This window comes from Chrysochloris asiatica, unplaced genomic scaffold, assembly GCF_000296735.1.
Source record: "Chrysochloris asiatica unplaced genomic scaffold, ChrAsi1.0 scaffold00153, whole genome shotgun sequence".
NCBI classification, from domain to species: Eukaryota; Metazoa; Chordata; class Mammalia; order Afrosoricida; family Chrysochloridae; genus Chrysochloris; species Chrysochloris asiatica.
Genome location: NW_006408671.1, coordinates 7588154 through 7598746, shown reverse-complemented (window position 1 = coordinate 7598746; position 10593 = coordinate 7588154). Strand labels below are relative to the sequence as shown.

General features: G+C 35.0%; 1 pseudogene; it reads right to left on the bottom strand.

Moving 5' to 3' along the window:
* Positions 1-9789: 9789 nt before the first annotated feature.
* Positions 9790-10387, bottom strand: LOC102821079 (annotated as a pseudogene).
* Between the last annotated feature and the right edge of the window lie 206 nt (positions 10388-10593).

Sequence of the window (10593 nt, the reverse complement as noted above, 5' to 3'; positions counted from 1 at the left end):
CTCAAAATGTGTGTTGTAAATACGATCATTTTATGCCTGTGGATGTTATTTTATTTGGGAATAGGAGTTCCTTTGCTATGTTAATGAATGCATACTGTGTATTAAGCCAATTCCTTTTGAAAAAGATTGTGTTGTTTTTGTTAGGTGTCATTGAGTCAGTTCTGACTCCTAGAAATCTTATGCAAAATGGAAAGAACAACTGCTTGGTCCGCTGCCAAATTCACAATCATCCTTACGCTTGGGCACATTGCTGCTGCCACTGTGCAACTCCATCTCTTTGGGGACTCCCTATTTATAGCAGACCCTCCACTTCAACAAATATGATGCCTTTCTCCAGGAACTTGTCACTCCTGATAATATGTCATCTTGGTTTCTAAGGAGCATTCTGATTGTACTTATTCCAGCAGATATGTTTGTTCTTCTGGAAGTCCATGATACCTTTAAAATTCTTCTCCAACACCATAACTCAGATGCATCAATTCTTCTACAATTTTCCTTATTCACTGTTCAACTTTCACATGCATTTGAGGTTATTGATAACACTCTGGCTTGGGTCAGACACATCTTAATCCTTAAACGGGCTTCTTTGCTTTTGAATACTTAAAAGAGGTCTTGTGCAGAAGATTTGCCTAATATGATACTTCATGTGAATTCTTGACCATTGCTTCCATGAATATTGATGGTTGATCCAAGCAAAATTAAGTCTTTGACACTCCAAACTTTTCTCCATTTATCATGTTGTTATTTATTGGTCCAGTTGTGACAATTTTTGTTTTCTTTACATTGAGGTGTGGGCCTTACTGAAGGCTGAAGTCTTTGATCTTAGTAACTATTTTAAGTCATTTTTGCTTTCAAAAAACAAGGTTGTGTCAGCTGCATATTGCAGGTTATAAATAATTCTTCATTTAATCTGGATGCCACATTTTTTTTCATATAGTCCAGCTTCTCAGATTATTTGCTCAGCATACAAATTGAATAAGTACAGTGAAAGAATACAACACTTGTGCATACCTTTTCTGGTTTTAAACTATTCTGTGGCCCCCTTTTCTGTTCAAAAGACTGCATCTTAATCTGTGGACATGTTCCTCATGAGCACAATAAATTGTTTTGGAATACTCATTCTCCAAAATGTTGTCCATAGCTTGTAATGATCCAAAAATGTGAAAACCTTTGCACAGTCAATATTACAGGTAAACAAACATCTTGCTGATATTCTCTGAGATCCATCTGATATCAGCAATGTTTTCCTCATTCCAGATCCTTTTGTGGATCCGGCTTGAACCTCTGACAATTCTGTGTCAATGTACATTTGCAGTCGTTTCTGAATTACTTTTGTAAAATTTTACTTCCATGTGACATCGATTATACTGTCTGATGATTTCCTCATTCTGCTGGGTCAACTCTTTTTTGAATGGGCACAAATTTGGATCTCTTCCTATCAGTTTTCCAGGTTGCTGTCTTTCAAATTTCTTGGCCTAGATGAGTGAAAGCCTCTAGTGCTGCAACCGTTTTTTGAAAGATTTCAATTTGTATTCCATCAATTCTTGGAGCCTTGTTCTTTCTTAACCTATGACTTCAGTGTTCCTTGGACTTCTTCCTTCAGTACCATTGGCTCTCTCTCTCTCTTTTTTAAACTTTTGATTGTGAATTGAGTGAAGGTTTACAGACAAGATAATCACTTTTTTTCATCTCAATATTTGGGATACTTCTGGATTCTCAATTATATGCTATTGATTTATTTATCTTTCATTGTTATAATACCAGGAGGTTTTCACCACCATAGCTGTGTGGTAAATTTTGAAATCAGAGCGTGATAGGCCTCCCATTTTGTTCTTCTTAGGGAGTAATTTGTGTGTGTAAGGTCTCTTTCCTCTTCACATAAAGTTAGAGATAATTTTTTTCCATCTCTTTGAACAATGATGTTGCAATCTGGATTGGGATTGAAGATATATATATATATATATTACTTTGCACAGTATTGATATTTTCACCATTTTATGACTTCCTATTCATAAGCATGGTATATTCTTCCATTTTTGTAAATCTCTTGTTTTCTTATAGTAGTGTTTTGTTGTTTTCTTTGTGTAGTTTTTATGTTTTTCTAGGTAGTTATTCCTAAGTATTTCATCTTTTGGGTGGCTATTGTAAATGGTATTGTTTTCCTAATTTCCTTTTCCAAGATGTCTCTATTAGTATGGAGGAATCCAACTGATTTTTGTATACTTGATCTTATACACTGACACTTTACTTAATCTTTCAATGAGTTCCAATAATTGTCTTGCTAATTCTTTGGGATTTTCTACATGTAGGATCATATATCTGCAAATAGAGAGGGTTTTACTTCTTTGCTGATTTGAATGTCTTTAATTTCCCATCTTGCCTTATAGCTCTGGCTAATTTTCCAACACAATATTGAGTAAACCTAGCTCCTGCTTGCAAAGGAAATTCTTTCAGTTTCTTTCCATGGAGAGTAATTTTGTTGTTGGAATTGTATACGTGCTCTTAATCATGTTGTAGAATTTCCCTTCAATTCTTACTTTGTTGAGTGTTTTTTTTTTTTTTAATCAAGAATATATGTTGGATTCTGTCAAATCCATTTTCTGCAGTTATTGATATGATCATATTGTTCTTCCTTTTTTAAAAGTCATATTCTCAATTATATTGATTATTTTTCTAACATTGAACCATCCTTTCAAACCTGGTATGAATCCCACTTGGTTATAATGCATCATTTTTTTGATATGTTGGATTTTTTTTTTTTTTTACTTCATTTTTGTTTATTCTATTGTCTAGTAGTTTTATAATAGGGTCTTGTTTAGTTTCGATGTATTTGATTTTGTTTTCTTGATCTTCATATTGTTGATTTCTGACTTTATAGCATTGTGATTTGAGAAGATGCTTTGTAGTATTTGTTGTTTTATAAGTTTCAGTCTTGTTTTGTGGTTTAACAATGACCTATTCTGTAGAATATCACATGTGCACTGGAAAGGAATGTGTATTATCTGTTTTTTGGTTAAGTGATCTAAACAAATGTGTGAAGTCAAGTTGATTGATTGTGTTGTTTAGTTCCTTTGTATCTTTGTTGAGTTTCTTAGTGATTGTTCTGTCCTTTTTCAAAAAGGGTACATTAAATTCTCTCACTATTGTTGTATTTTGTCTATTTCTTTCTGCAATTCTATTACAGTTTGATGTATGTATTTTGGGTCTCTTTAGTTGGGAGCATAGATATTTATTTTGGTTATGTCCAATTGTCAATTGATCCTTTAATGATGAAATAATGCTCTTCTTTATCTCTTTTGCTGGCTTTTGTCTTAAAGTTTATTTTATCAGGGATTTTATCATTTTTGATTGCCATTAGCTCTTAATAAGTTTTTTCCATCCATTAATTTAATATTATACTTGTCTTCATATATAAGGTCTATCTTTGTAGACAGCATATAGAAGGATCATATTTCCATATCCATTTTGCTACTCTCTGTCTCTTGACTGGTGCATTTAATCCATTGATGGGCAGTGTAATTATCAATAGGTATGAACTGATTGAAATAATTTTCCTGTGTGTGTATATTGTGAGTTGTTTTTTTTTTTTTTTTTTTTCCTGCTGGTTTCTTTTATTCACATTCATTCTTGTGCTGAATTCATTTGTGTGTGTGTGCTCTTTCTGCTCAATTTCTTCATAGTTTATTTACTTAAATTTTAAAAACATATTTTCCTTTTCTTGATTTGATATGAAAGTGTGTTAAGTTTCTTTGATGTTAACCTATACTTTATTTATACTGATCCTTCCTCTTTGTTTCCAACTTTTACATTCTAATCAACAGTAATTATCAATACATCTTGATTGAATGTGTGTTCAAGTTCAGACTGAAGAATTTAGTAGAATTCTTTAATTTCATCATCTCAGGCTTTAGTGATTGGTGTGTAAATTTGAATAAAAGTAGTATTATCTAGTCTTATTTACAAGCATATGGATATTATTCTATGACAGACAACATTACCTCAAGATAAATCTTGAAATGTTTTTGTTGATGAATGAATGAGATAGGAGAAAAAAAACAGAGAAGGAAGCACAAATGGAAGGGAAGATATATACCATAACACATGCAGACTTTAAGGAACTGAGGAACAGGTATTGAAGTGTCAAGGACATTCCCCCAGAGTAACAGAAAGAATGTCTTCACCTAAAATGACACCTGAATTTATACTTCCAGCCTTCAAACTGTAAGAAAATAAATGACTGTCAATTAAAGCCCCATTTGTAATATTTCTGTTATAGCAGCACTGAGAACTAAGAAATTCCCTATTGTCAACTGTCCTGTCTAGGTAATTATATTATCCTTTCATCAAAACTGTAAAGAACTGCAAATCTACTTGCACGCTAACAAGTTAGACTGTCATTGTTTCAAGGGTGTTGATAGAAAAACAGACACCTGGGTCAAAAACAAACACAAGTATTGCTCATGACATAGTAAACACACGAACAACAGATTTGCCTCAAATTCTCCTGTTCCAATGCAAATGAGGCCAGTTAGATTGGATTGCTGGAAAAAGGAAACTTGGATTTAAGGAATATTTTACAAAAGGAAATAAACTTGACTGCTCTTATGTTGTGTGTTAGGTTTGGGGCTAAATACAAGGTTGATGATTCAAACATGCCTGCTTTCACCACAGTAGGAAGATGAGACTGTATGCTCTAATAAAGTTTTATAGTTTTGGAAACTCTACATTGGGTTGATATGAGTTAAAATTGACTGAATATTAGTGGGCTTGATTTTTTGGTTTGTACTCCTTATGGAATCATTTACATTATGACTGTACTTCGCTCTTGAGGGAGACACCATTTTTATACCCAATGTTTTATGCTAAACTAACCAGTTGCTTTTAAACTGACTCTTACACATGATGACCCCATGTAGGTTACAGTCTGACTGTACTCCTTAGGGTTGTCAAGTAGCACAGTAGGTTAACCTTTGGGCTGCTAATTGGAAAAAAATAGACAGTTTGAATCCACCAGCTACCCCATGGGAGAAAGATGAGGTAATTTGCTTTCATAAAGATTTCCAGCCTCCGAAACCATCTGACATAATTCTACTTTGTCCTACAGGGTCACTATGATTCAGAATCAACTTGATGACAGTGGGTTTGGGATCTTCAGAAGCAGGTTGTCAGTCCTTTCTTCTGAGGTTCCTCTGGTGGACATGCTCATTAAGCATTTGTAAGACCCAAAGACTCCTTTGCTATACAAATATGCTTAAAAAGACATAACAGAACAAAGGAAGCCAGTGCTTCTCTTCACAAAATACAAATAAATGTCTTGCCATCTGTCCTCATTCACTAGACTTCATGAGATATTACACATGCTTTAATTTCTAAGAATGTGATCATAAATGGTCATTTCTTTTTTGATGGATGAGCATGAAGTTGGTCTTTATGATGTGAAGGCTAATGATATCTCAAATGTTTGATTTTACTGAAATTTTATTCCTCCCTGTAATCCCTGCTATTGACCACTATTCCTCCCCTAAGTATTGTCTCCATATCCCAGGGTTATGAAATTTGCTGCAATGTCTCACAGAACTCACAAAAGATTAAGGAAATGTCTCATATGATTATAGAGGCTGGCATGTCTCAAACCTGCTGTTCAAAAGTCAGTTTAGAGGATTCTCTTCTCTTACTTCAAATCAAGCTGTGTATTTTCAAGGTGGTGGAAACTGGAGAAACAGGTGAGGCCTCCAGCTAGACTTCCAAGAACCTGAGGCCACACATAGGAGAGCTTGTCTAGTCAAGCAAAGGAACACACTGCTCACTCATATCATTAAGATGTGTTATTATTTTGTGTGCACAACAGGATGGAAAATTAACCAAGACCCTTGTTTCCTTGTGTTTAAAATCACAATTAGCTTGGTTAAGAATAACTCACAACTGAACCATATAATCCTATCAGAAGTTTTTCCTCACCATCTCTTACCAGACCCATCAAAAAAGTCATTTGGTGGAAATTGCAAAGACATTGCTTGAAGGCACATATTACATACTTATTTTACAAAGCAATAGGTCTACTTTTATTATATATCCTTTATGCTGTCAGGAGACACAACCATCTAAAAATTTTAGGATGTCTTCAACACTTTTAGACAATGGTTGATCCTGCTTGATTAACTTCATCCTGCAGAGAATGTGGGTGATATTCTTGGGTATGTTGTATAAGTTATTTTGATTTATTTTTAGTACACAGTTGACATACTCAACTTGTTTGTTAATGCAAGAATGGATCACTTAACATGTGATCCTCATATGTCCCAACAAAATCTAAATGGCTAGATTTCAATTTTATCCCTTTTTAAAACATATATATTTAGATCTTATTAAATTGCTTTTCCCTATTCATATGTCTCTACCACTTGTCTGACTTCTGTGTTACTGTGATGCAAGAAACTATGTCACTGAAATTTTAAATACCAGCAGTATCAAGAATCTTGGACAGGTTTCAATGGAACTTCCAGACTAAAATACATTAGGAAGAAGGAGTGGCAGACCACTTTTGAATGATTACCCATTAAAAACGTTATGAATAGCAGTAAACCATATCTGACAGTGTCAGAAGATGAGCCACTCAGGTTGTAAGATACTCAAAATATGACTGGGGAAGAGTTGCCTTTTTGAAGTAAAGACCTTAATGATGTGAGTGGAACAAAACTTTTGGAACCTTCATTTGCTGAAGGGGCAAAACACTAACTGAGAAACAACATTTACAAATATTGCTTAATAATTGAAATGTGGAATGTACTAAACAGGAAAGTTGACAGTAATCAAAATGAAATAGAAGGAATAAAGATCCATATTGTAGGCATTAGCAAGGTGAAATGAACTGGTAATGGTCATTTTGAATCAGACAATCTTATGGTTTACTATGTCATGAATTACAAATTAAAGAAGAATGGCTTAGCATTCATTATCAGAAAGAACATTTCAAGATGTGCCTTTAAGTACAATGTTGTCCGTGATAGAATAATACCTATATACATACAAGGAAGATCAGCCAATATCACTATTATTGAAATTTATGCACCTACTACTAAAGCCAGTGATAAGAAAATTGAAGAATTTTACCAAATTCTTCAGTATGAGACTGAGCAAACAATGCAATCAAGATGCATAGACAATTACTGGTGATTGAATGTGAAAGTTTGAAGCAAGGAGAAAGAATCAATGGGTGGAAACTATGGCTTTCATAATAGAAAAGTTATTAGAGGTCATATGGTAGAATTTATCAAGATCAATGACAACAAATGCCTTTTTTCAACAACATGCACGTGGACTCTACCAGTTGAAATATGCAGGAATCAAATATCATCTGCCAAAACAAGGCTAGAGGTAGATTATGGAACAGATCATCTATTGTTCATATACACAATAAGGCTGAAGCTGAAGAAACTGAAAACAAGCCACAAGAGACAAAATATGACTTTGTATATATCTCACCTGAATTTAGAGACCATATCAAGACCAAATTTGATGTATTTGACACTAAAGACTGAAACAGAAAAGTTGTGAGATTGTGTCAAGAATATTTTAAAGAAAGCAAAAGATCATTCTTGTTGTTAGGTGCCAACAAGTTTGTTCTAACTCATACTGACCTTATACACAACAGAATGAAACACTGCTTGTTCTTGCACCATCCTCACAATTGTTACACTTGAGCCTATTGCTGCTGCCACTGTGTCAATCCATCTCGTTGGTGTTCTTCTCTTTCACTGACCCTCTACATTACCTAATATGATGTCCTTCTCCATGAACAGATCCCTCTGATCTCATATGTCTGAAGTATGAGAGATGAAGGCTTGCTATCTTGCCTTCCCAGGAGCATTCTGGCTGTACTTCCATCACTGATTTGTTCATTCTTCTAGCAGTCTATGGTATTTTCAATATTCTTCTCCAATACAATAACTCAAATACATCAATTCTTCTAAAGTCTTCCTTATTCACTGTCCAACTTTTACATGCATATAAAGCTATTGAATTTATATTACTTGGGTCAGGCACACCTTAGTTCGCAAACTGATATCTTTACTCTAGATCAGTCTTGTGCAGCAGATACGCCAACATTGTTTGATTTCTTGACTGCTGCTTCCATAAGTGTTAATGGTTAATTCGAGCAAAACAAAGTATTTGGCAACTTTAAGGTTTTCTCCATTTATCATGATGTTACTTATTGGTCCAGTGAGAATTTGTGTTTTCTTTACATTGAAGTGCTACCCATAATAAAGGCTGTGGTCTTTGATTTTCATCACTAAGTACGTTAAGTCCTCTCCACTTTCTGCAAGAAAGGATGTGTCATCTGCATATTGCAATTGTGGTAGTTTCCTAAAAATTTTAGAATTAGTCCCTTGTCTGATATGTAGTTGCAAAACATTTTTTTTTCCCAGTCTGTGTACTCCCTTCTTCCTCTTTTGATGCACATATGTTTCTTTTTTTGGTTGGGAAGTTTTAGATAACCTACTCACTGGTCCAGTGAGAATTTGTGTTTTATTTACATTGAAGTGCTACCCAAAGGCTGTGGTCTTTGAGCTTCATCAGTAAGTATTTTAAGTCATCTTCACTTTCTGCAAGCAAGGTTGTATCATCTGCATATGATTAAAAAAAAAAAAAAATTCCTCTCAGCACTGGTTTTGCTGTGTGCCAAAGGTTTGGTATGTTGTATTTTCATTCTCCTTTATTTCTAGGAATTTTAAAATTTCACTTTCTATTTGTACTGGTACCCACTAGTTGTTAAGCAGGGTGGTTTTCAGTTTCCATGTATTTGATTTCTAACTTTCTAGCATTGTGATCTGAGAAGATGCATAGTAGTATTTTGATGTTTTTAAATTTATTAAGACTTACTTGTGGCCTACTAAATGCTTGATTCTGGAGAATGTTCCATGTGTACTGTAAAGGAATGTGTATTGTGCTGTTGTTGGGTTTAATGCTCTGTACAAATCGGTCCTTTTTCCAAAGTGGTGTATTACAATCTCCTACTATTATTATCTCCTTCTATTATTATAAGGAGCTCTGGTAGGTAGCATAGTGGTTACAAATCAGGCTGTGAGCTGCAAAGTCAGCAGTTCAAAACTGTCAGCTGTTCTGTGGAAGAAAGATGAGGCATTCTGTTCCCGTAAAGATTTATAGCCTCAGAAACGCTATGCAGGTTCGCTATGAGTCGGAACCAACTCCACGGCACATAACAACAACAACAACAACTATTGTTATAGAGTTGTCTATTTTTTTCTTCAATTCTATTAGGGTTTGCTTTATGTGTTTGGGGGCTTTTTGGTTGGGTACATAGATTGTTATTATGGCATGAAATTATGTCCTTCTTTGACTTTTATGCTGGTGTCTGCCTTAAAGTTTTTATGTTATCTGAGATTAGTATTGCCACTCCTGCTCTTTTTTTATTCAAATTAGACTGGGTTTTTTTTTCCATCCTTAAATTTCTTTTCAAGGTCTCCGTTCAATTTTAATAGGAACTATGAAAGATCAATGGGCTTATATTGCACTACGGATACATGAGAAACATCAGCTGGCTTGTCACACAGTACTGCTCAGGCCAGTTCCACCAGGGTGAAAAGAAAGGTTGGCCACTCAACTCCTGCAGGAAAAGTCTGTCCTATCATATACCACATCTCAGCCAAGTCTAAGGCTTTGTGTTAGAACCATAAACAAAGTACAAAAGAGGTTGGTTTTTTTTTTTTTTTTTTTTTTTTTTTTCCTCAAGGTTGCTCACTGAAACCTGGCATTAAAATGGCCCAGTGCTCACTTCTGTTTGGAGAAATACTCTTTGCTTTTCTGGGCATCAGGGTTGATGGTACCTCTGTCAGGCTTCTCACCAACTGGGTACACTTCCCATGTTTGTTTGTGAACTGGAAGGCTTGAACTAGTCTTAGAGTCTCATCCACAGTGCAGCCACCAGGGAGGTCATTTATAGGGATCTGCTGAAGGATCCCTTTATCATTAATGATGAGGAATTTTCTGAATGAGATGCCTTCATCTGCTTTTAAGACCCCATAGTCTGGAGCAATTGTGTGCTTAGGATCTGATACCAAAGGAATTTTCATGGGTCTCAATCCTCCTTGTTTCTTGGGTGTGTTGATCCTTGCCAGATGTCAGATGTGAGAATCCACAGAAGCACCAATTATTTGGCAGTTAAGTTTCTTAAATTATTTTTCCCTGTCACTGAAAGCAATGATTTCAATGGGGCACACAACCGTGAAGTCAAGAGGATAGAAAAAGAACACAGTATATTTCCTTTGTAGACAGACAGGCTGATATCTTTGAACTGACCATCTGGCATAACAGCTGTAGCTTTGAAGTTGGGGGCAGGGTGCCCAATATCTGCAGTTCCTGAAGACATCTTGTTATTAGCAGTTGTAGTACCAAAAACACGATCACTAGTTAGGAAGAGAATGCCTCCATCCTTTAATGCTGAATCTAATTTTTTCTCTGTGTCTCTTGGTGACAGTATATAAAAGACTCCTGTTTTCTTATTCATTCTGCTACTGTCTGTCTCATGATTGATGTGTTTAATCCATTGGCATTCAGTGTAATATCAGTTGTTGT